This window comes from Trichosurus vulpecula, chromosome 1, assembly GCF_011100635.1.
Source record: "Trichosurus vulpecula isolate mTriVul1 chromosome 1, mTriVul1.pri, whole genome shotgun sequence".
NCBI lineage: Eukaryota > Metazoa > Chordata > Mammalia > Diprotodontia > Phalangeridae > Trichosurus > Trichosurus vulpecula.
The window spans coordinates 124,658,623-124,667,880 of NC_050573.1; the positions used below are offsets into that span (position 1 = coordinate 124,658,623).

Sequence of the window (9,258 nt, forward strand, 5' to 3'; positions counted from 1 at the left end):
TTACTGCTCCATTATAACCTTTCACTTTGTATTAACAAAATCAAAACCAGGGCAATTAGATACCTCCTGATTCTGATTTGCCTTAATACTAAGGGAATGTTTGCATGGCACAAGCAATGGGGAAAATGCTTCAAGCCGGGGGTTGCAACAACGCTGGCATTCTCGAGGCAAACATCAAACGAGAGCTTGAAAGGGAGACAAAAAACATCTAAACCAATAATTCTTTACATTTGTGTTTGTGTTTTATTGTCGCCCTTACAATGAAAGGACGGGAAAGGGAGAGAGGAAGATGCTTTTTCAAAGGTTTATTTCAATTGTGCCACCGAATGTAAAAATCAAAGGGCATTTTCTTTTCACCTAAAAAGAGAAAATGTAGAGTGAAATCCTATACCTACGATTTTAAAAGCTAATGACTAGAGCACACTTGCAAAAAAAAAAAAAAAAGGAAGTTAAAAAAGAAAAAAGGAATGACCAATGGTTTCATTTTGTCTTTGTAAATGAAAAAAGAAAATGAACCGGACTGGGGGTGTTTTACAACGATTACCCCCAAAATGATCCAAACACCTACCTCTTTTGTTTATATAGTATTTATGTTGAAGGAGACTGAAATGCTTCGAAACAGAACTGAAGAGAGAGCTGAAAATAATCAGAGTGGGGAAATTTTGGACAGAGACAGAGAGAGACAGGGACAGAGAAAAAAGAGACACAGAAACATGCATAGAGACAGAGAAAGACAGAGAGACAATGATAGCAACAGAGACAGAGAGAGACAGGGACAGAGAAAAAAGAGACACAGAAACATGCATAGAGACAGAGAAAGACAGAGAGACAATGACAGCAACAGACACATAGAGAAATAAGTCTTTAAAATACACTGGGAGATAAAATCCAGCAAAAAATAAGTAGTTATGCCCAAGTGGACTTCAGTGTGAATAAAGACTATCCGGCTTCTTGATTACTCATGCTTTTTATTATTATTATTATTATTATTCAGGTTTCCTAGCAATACCATTTTGGAGCTTAGATATGTTTAAACTTTGTTCCATTTTAACTTTCTCTGTGATGCTTGGGGAATCTACCGTATTACACAGTCTTTATGTCTACAGAGAAGACTGTTTATGGAGAAATTTAGGTTTCTCTTCCTGCTTGCCCTTAATTTCAGGGTTTTTAACTTGTTAGTGGCTTGATAAGAGAAGGCCTTCTGGAACTTACTTGGTATGATGTGGTCTCTTGGAATATGTTTCACAACATGGCAAAAGGAATTATAGCTGGGAGGGGATTACTCACCATAATTTCTTCCCCCCTAAGAATTTGGTCATAATAAAAAGAGTGATATGATAATTTTAAAAGTCCTTTTAGGTGTAACCATGTTTCCTGAGTGGCAAATTTTAGTAAGAGAAACCAATCACTTTCAAATGACAATGGTTTGCCAGGAGGAAAGCTCTAATTTTCACTGTAGCCAGACTCCCAAGATGCTCTGATAGAAGACTACTAGGGTACAACTTCTAAAAAGGAGGGCAAGGTTTCAGGAAGATTAATAGACTGGGACACTCACAGAGTTAACCTTTTGTCTGAGGGACAGAGAGAAACTCAGTTCGACATCTGAAGAAAGCTTTCAAAAACCTCTAGCCTTTTAGCTTGGATTTTGTTCAAGGCCTGGAACAAGCTATTTTCTTTGAATGGGAAAATTTGGACAAAGCCTTCCTCAAGTTACCAAATCTTTTAACAGAAAAAAAGAGAGAGAATTAAAGATATTATGGCATACTGGGCTTGGAGTCAGAAAGATATAGGTTCTACTCTGTCTTCTCACAACACCTGTATGACTCTGGACAAGTTGCATGAAAAAAAATAAAGGAATAAATAAACAAACAAAAAATGCTGCCTCAGGCAATTCTCTAGGACTTATCTTTTAAAAATACTTTTTAATTAAACTTTTGTTTTTACCTTCTCTGAATTTCCCCTTGTATCCTCTTCCCTACCCACTTTGAGAGGGCCATCCCATGTAATAAAGAATATTTTCTGAAGAAGAGGAAAAACAAACCAAAATATGGAACACTTCACAAATATATGTGCTGTTCTTGTGTGGGGGCTATGCTAATCCTTGTTCTGTTCCAATTCTAGTATATGTACTGAAGCATGACTTATCATTTAAAGATAGAGGGCTTGTGATCTGCATTGGTAGAGTGAGTTCACACACCTGAACTTTCCTACTTTAAGGAAATCTAAATCATTCATAGATCAGCAACTTCCTCCACTAGTTGTGTTTGGGGAGGAGGGAGGGTTGTTTTCCCCCACTAGGATCTTGATGGTAAAGAGAGAATTGGTGGTTATGTCCCAAGGGCAGGATACCTTAATGATAGACTGAGATTTGAGATTCTGGCAAAATAAACTTCCAATATACTGACATGAAGGTTCCTGGAGAGATGGTGGGATTTTAACCATTACTGACGGCCCCTCTGAGAGTAATGGAGACTACATGGCCAAATAATTGCAGTAGGACACTATGATGGACTGAAGTTTCTTCCATAGCAATGGAGACACTACTCAGAGAGCCCATGGGGTCAGAGTTTAGAGAGGTTAGGTTCTTATGATACCTGGTTCCTTCTTAAGCACTTAAAAGTTGTTGATAAATTATTATGTTTCCTAACATTATTCCCAGCTTGACGATAGAGTTCTTAGGGGAAGCTCTGAGAAGGATTTGAGGAGCAGAATCATTCATATTCCATAGTGATTCCTGAATAAATGTACACATATATCAACTTTCATAGTGGCTAGTCATAAAGAGGATAATTATTACTTATAATATTTGATTGATAACCAAGGGGCTACTACTGTATGTCCCAAAAGTCTTAGTACAGTTTTAAGCTTTAATAACTTCAGAAGTATAAATGCTATGAACTTGGAGAAAGAATCAATTGAAAGGTTACCTATAGAAATATCTTACATGCTTATTTCATTTTGTGCAATTTGAATAATCAATGTTTATTTTTAATTTTAACAAGATGGGAAACCCTGTTGTGATGCATTGAATGTGTGACAGTTTCTGGATGATGTTTTCTCAGATCAATGGATCTAGAAAGGAAGTCCTCTAGCTAGGCCATCTTGGTTACCTGCTCAATTCTCATTTCTCTTTTTCTTGTGGGGTCATGTCAAAATGGTTGCGTAGGTATCAAAACCTCATTCTTTGAATGATCTTAAGACTAAGATTGGAAATGCAATCTTTTTAGTCACTGAGTAGCCTCTTATGCAAATTTTAACAAAGTCAAAAAAAAAAACCCGACCATAAAGATGTTTAGCCCCAAACATTGGTCGTGCTAAATTTTAATAACAAACATATCAGCATTTCTAATACGTAAATAATTAACTTCAAATGTTGTTTTTATGTTTGTAGCATTTATACTTCTGAATCTGTTAGAGCTTAAATCTGCACTAAGACTTTTGCAACATCCTATAAAATGAAATAGTTCTACTGGGATGTTATGGGCCTGGGATTTTTAAAAGTCTCAGAACAAATGATACCTATCAAAGAAAAAAAAGCAGTATTTGATTTTAAATCTCTGATAAATACAGAAATATATTTATATTCACACACATGCTCACACAAACGGTATTTAGCACTAGAGTCAGGAATAGAATGGATATACTGCCTCTGACACAAACCAATTGAAGATCTGGTTTTGAATCCTACCCTGTTGCTTATTACTATGTGGTCTTGGGTAAGTTGCTAAATTTCTCTGGGCCTTGGTTTGCTCATCTGAAAAATGAGGGGTTGGACTAGATGACCTCAGGTCCTTTCCAGCTTTCAATATGTTATTCTATGATATCCTAAGTGCTTCCAGACACTATGTAAGGGGCAACTCTCTAAGACTATAAATTGCAGAAGACTGGGCAACCTTCCTTCTATTTTGGGTGTTTCCTACATTGATGAAATCACAGGTCCAGACAAAAAGAAAACAAAACAAAAACTTAATAGATATCATTGATATGGGCCAGAATTGAACTACTTGAGGAAAAAAGTTTAGGAGAGAAAGAAGCAAGAAGCAAGCATTTATTAAATGCTTAATACTTGCCATGCACAGTGCTGGGCACTTTATAATATTAACTCAGCAATCCTAGAAAGTAGGTGCTGTTATTATCCCCAGTTTATAGTTAAGGCAACTAAGGCAGACAGAAATTAAGTAGTTTGCTCAGGGTCACAAAGCTAGTAAGTGTCTGAGGTCACATTTGAACTCAGGTCTTCCTTATTCCTAGCCCAGCACTCTGTCCACAATCCCACCTAGCTGCCTCTAAATTCAGGTAATTGATATTTAAATGATTTCACTGATGGGATCTGTGAGAAACTTTTTTCCACATGTGTTGATTTGCTTCACTGCAGAGAGATCATATACTAACTCCAGAGAACCATTGGCTAAACAATCCATTGGCAGCAATGGTTTAGGTTTACTGCAATTTTTTGCTTCTCACCCCCAAGCTTCTCCGAAGGCTGCCAGTAGGCTCTGGCGCTGGCTTCCCTTCCCTAGTCGTTCTGGTGCTCTTGCAGCTATGATTGAATACAGCAGCTCCATGGTGACAAGGAAAAACAATGGCGCTGCCCAGCCCAATAGCATCCCTGGGAGCACTTGCTGAGCAGATTTTGAGAACTAGGGGACTGAACGCAATTCCAGAACTCCATCTGGAAGCTGGCACCAGGAGTAATAACAACAGCATGTATTGCCTGTCTTGCACCCAAAGATTTCCAAGCACCAGGCAAATGCAAACTCATCCTGGTCTTTTCAATATAATCTTGAGATATCTCCCACATGATGCCTGCTTTATAAATGGATACACCTGGACACAGAGGAAGGTTAGGAGTCATGCTTTATGTCTTGTGGTCAGCCAAAATTGCATTCTTGTCTCTTGGCTCTGCCTATTAAAAGATGGCATTGTACATAGCCTCAAGAGTCCAGTTTGGATTAAAGTAAATCTCTGCTGAAAGAACTAGACAATGTCCAAGCCAGAGTGGAAGAAAATAGAAAAGTAATTAAGAACTTTTGAACCTGGGGCAACAACCACAATTCATGCTCAAGAGAGGTACCACAAAGCATATCCTGGATTGATAAAGAGGTGCCTCTTTGTAGGCAGAGGAGCAGAATGGTGTAGGGGAGGAGCTCATCTAGTCTACCACGTGGTAGCTTCCTAATTTTACTAATTATTCTTGCTAAATTAGTGCTAAGCTTTATTATTTATTTGTATATTAATGAAAGATTTAAGTACTGTCATCACCCTCTAAATCCAGCATCAGGGGCACAGCTCTGATCACCTTGCCTTAGTTATAGCTCCAGAGATAATACTAAGGTATAGCAGCTCAGACAAGATTTTAAACAACTTTTGTGCTCTTAGTTTAAAAGAACCAGCATGTGATTTGTATTTGTATTCTTTTAGCTTTGCTAGACATACACATGAACAAAAGAAACAACAAGACCATAAAAGGTTAACTTGACCTCTCTCCGGTCTTCAGATTCCTTTTCTATAAAATGAGAGGTTTAGATTAGATGATCTCTATAGTCTATCACATCTGTATTTTTATGATTCTGTGTCATCACTGATATTCCTTGTGGATTTTCCCTATTTACTTGAACTTTTTTGGTTTCTTTTCATTGTTCCTAAATTGGAAAAGTTACCAATAATCTCTTAATTGTCACATGCTATGATTTTTTTTCAGTCTGCATCCCTGTAGCATTTGATACTACTGCTCATCTTTTCCTGGAATACTCTGTCCTCTCTAGGTTTTAGTGATACTGCTCTCTCTCAATTCTTCTAATTGTCTGACTGATCCTCTTTCACCTTTGCTGGATTTCCAATTATGACATGCACACTAACCAAGACTCAGCCCCTCTTGTTTTCACTCTCTACTATCTCACCTGGTGAGGTCAATAGCTCCTACGGGTTCAATGTTCAATTCTCTGCAGATAATTCTCAGATCTATTTACCTAGTCCTAGTCTCTTGCAATCCAGTTCCAAATTCCTAATTGTCTTTTAGACATCTAGAAATGGATATCCCACAGACATCTAAGACTCAATATATCCAAAACTGAATTTATAATTTCCTCCCTACACCCTCTTTTCTTCCTAACTTTCCTATTACTGTTTAAGAGAGTGGTGTCAAATTCAAAGAAAAATAGATTGCTATAAAGAACGTATTGACTTAGAAAACCACAAATCAGCATTATCTATGGTTTTTTTTTTTGTTAAACATTTCCTCTTTAATCTGGTTAGGTGTACTCCAATGGGAATCTGACACCTCTGGTTTAAAGCACCACTATCCTCTCAGTCACTCAGGCTCAACCTTAGTGTTGCCCTTGACTTTTCACTCTTTTACTCACCCTGCATATCCAATGCATTGCCAAATCTTATTTCTACTTTCTCATTTCTCACATATATCTCCCTTTTCTCTGCTCATATATATATCCATTAGCCTTGGTTTCAGGTTCTCATCACCTCCTGCTGGATTGGCATTTGCAAATACCTTCTAACTGGGCTCCATAACTCTTCCTTCCCCACTCAAAGCCATCATCCTTGCAGCTGCCAAAGTGATTTTCCCAAAGTGTAGATCTGACTGCATCGTCTCTATCCTCAGTAAACTCCAACGACTCCCTATTACCTCCAGGATCAAATACAAACTTCTCTGTTTGGGATTTAGGGTCTTTGTAGCCTGGCTCTTTCCTCTCTTTCTATCTTTTTATACATTAGTCTCCTTCACACACTCTACTGTCAGTAGTGCCAGCCTATTTGCTGTACCTTGCACACAATACACCATACCTATCTCTCAGATCTGGGATGTTATTCCTGATTACCTCCACCTCTGGACTTCCCTAGCCTCCTTCAAGACTTAGCTCAAATATCAGGAGGTCTTTCTTGTATTCTTAGCTACTTAAGCCTTCCTTGCTAAGGGTTGCTTCCCTCTATGTATGTATGCATTGATATATATATATATAGATATGTATCCTATGTGTGCATGTATAGGTATGCATCCTACATATGTATGTATCCTATGTATATGGTATACATGTATATATCCTATATGTACTTATCTTAAATGAACCTATTTATTTATATATTATCTCCATTACTAAAATGTAAGGTTCTTAAGAACAGGTACTTTTTTGTGGTTCCCCCCTTTCTTTGATGACCAGTGCTTAGCACAGAGCATGGCACACAGTAAGCACTTAATAAGTGCTTAGTGATTGCTTTATATCTGAACTTCAGCTCTAGATTTATTTATATCCCACAAAAACTTTATTATATTTATACTTTTAAGGTTGAGCCACTGAATAAAGATTAGAAGTCACTATTGGATTTAGTGGTAATTCCATTAGTGACCTTGGAGAAAGTAGCTTCAGTGGAGTGGTGGCAGATGGAAATCAGTCTTCACGGGGATGAGAAGTGAGTGGGAATTGAGAAAATGGAGGCAATAAATGTAAACAGCTTTTGCTGGGAGATCGGCTATGAAAGAGAAGAGACATATAGGACATATATTATGCATATAGAATGTTCTATAAATGCAAGCAGTTATGTACAGACCTAGTCTCAAATTTTCCGGTTGAGTAACTGTTCTCCTTGTCTCTCTCTCTCTTTTTTTTTTTTAGAACAAAGCTGCCTCTATATGATGCTACTGAATCAGCTGAAAAATGGGCAAATTAGAATCCTGAGCTTGTTTTCATAATTGTGCAATCAATGAGTCCACAATGACCATGGTCAAAAATACTTTCATGACCATATTGTGGTTCATATTTGTTCTCTTTTTCCAGTAGTCTAGACACAACTTTGGTTTTAATGATGCAATAGATAACCCAAAGTATGGAATTTATTTGTATTAATCCAGCAACACTTTTTTAACCAACCCTCTAGGGAATAAAGATCCTTTATAATAAAGCTGGCTATGCTAAAAAACAAATAAACAAAATTTTCAAATTTTGGAGGATGTTGTACTGAGCATAGAGGAATTTGGAAGATAATTGTTTTGTTCCTTAAATGTAGACAGCCAATGTGAGAACACGGAGGGTCAAAGAATGGGGGTATTCAGAACCAACAATAACCATCTTACCCTTGAAATGTTTGCTCTGTGACCCCCTTCACTGGTTTGTGAGCTCTCTTTGGGATCAACATTTCAGGAGTTCCCAGAACATCCATGATTATTTTTCCCTCCACTGGCTCTTTGACTCTCCAGAACTTTTCTGCTTTTCCTCCTTCAGGAGTACCTTGTCTGTTCATTTTCACCCCATTCCACTCGTTCTCGTGCATTAGTTGCCCTCCTCTATCAGAAGATAAGATTTCTAGGGTAGGGACTGTTTTTTTTTGCTTATCTTTATACTCCCATAATTTGCATAGGAGTGTCTGAAACTATTAAATACTTAGTCACAGCTCTCTCTCTGCTCATCTCTGTCTCTCTCTGTCTCTATCTCTCTCTCTCTCTGTCTCTCCTCTCTCCTTCTCCCTCTTCTCTCTTCCCTCCCTCTCTCCTCTCTCCTCTTCTCTCTCTCTCTCTCTCTCTCTCTCTCTCTCTCTCTCTTTCTATTTGGTCTCTGTCTAAAGTCTCATCACTCTAGTCTCTTCTATATAGTACGGCTAAAGAGATGTCATATCTGGTCATGTGAGTCCCCTATTCAATCAACTCCAGTGGTTTCCTATTACCTCTAGAATGAAGTATAAACTATTCTGTTTAACTTTTAAGGCCCTATACAAGCTGGTTCCAATCTGTCTTCCAGACTCATTGAATATTACTCCCTTGACCACACTTTCTGATCTTACCAAACTGACTTCTTTGTTCCTCATTCCCAATACTCCGTCTTTGCTCTGGCTGTCCCCTAAGGCTGGAATGCACTTTCTTCTTACATCTTCCTTGTAAGGTCCCTAGTTTCCTTTAAGACACATCTCAGAAATTTTCTGCATGAAGCTTTTCCTAATCTTTCTGACTTCCAGTTCCCTCCTCTAGTAGTACCTTATATTTAAGAACTTTGTGTGTATGCATATGCATGCATGTACATAATTTGCATATGTATGTGGACAACATGTATTATGTACATACATGTGTATGCACACAACATATACACATTTATACATATAGATATATGTACATACATAAGCACTTGTATACATGCACATTTATATATTTGTACATTTATATAGAAGATATGCATATAAACAGATACACACATATATACACAGTTAGCTAGGTGGTACAGTGTGTAGAGTGTTAGACTTGGAGTACAGATGACCTGA

The 9,258-nt window shown here is 37.7% G+C and overlaps 1 pseudogene; it reads right to left on the minus strand.

Moving 5' to 3' along the window:
• Positions 1-2,041: 2,041 nt before the first annotated feature.
• On the minus strand, positions 2,042-2,141 carry LOC118835068 (annotated as a pseudogene).
• Positions 2,142-9,258: the final 7,117 nt, after the last annotated feature.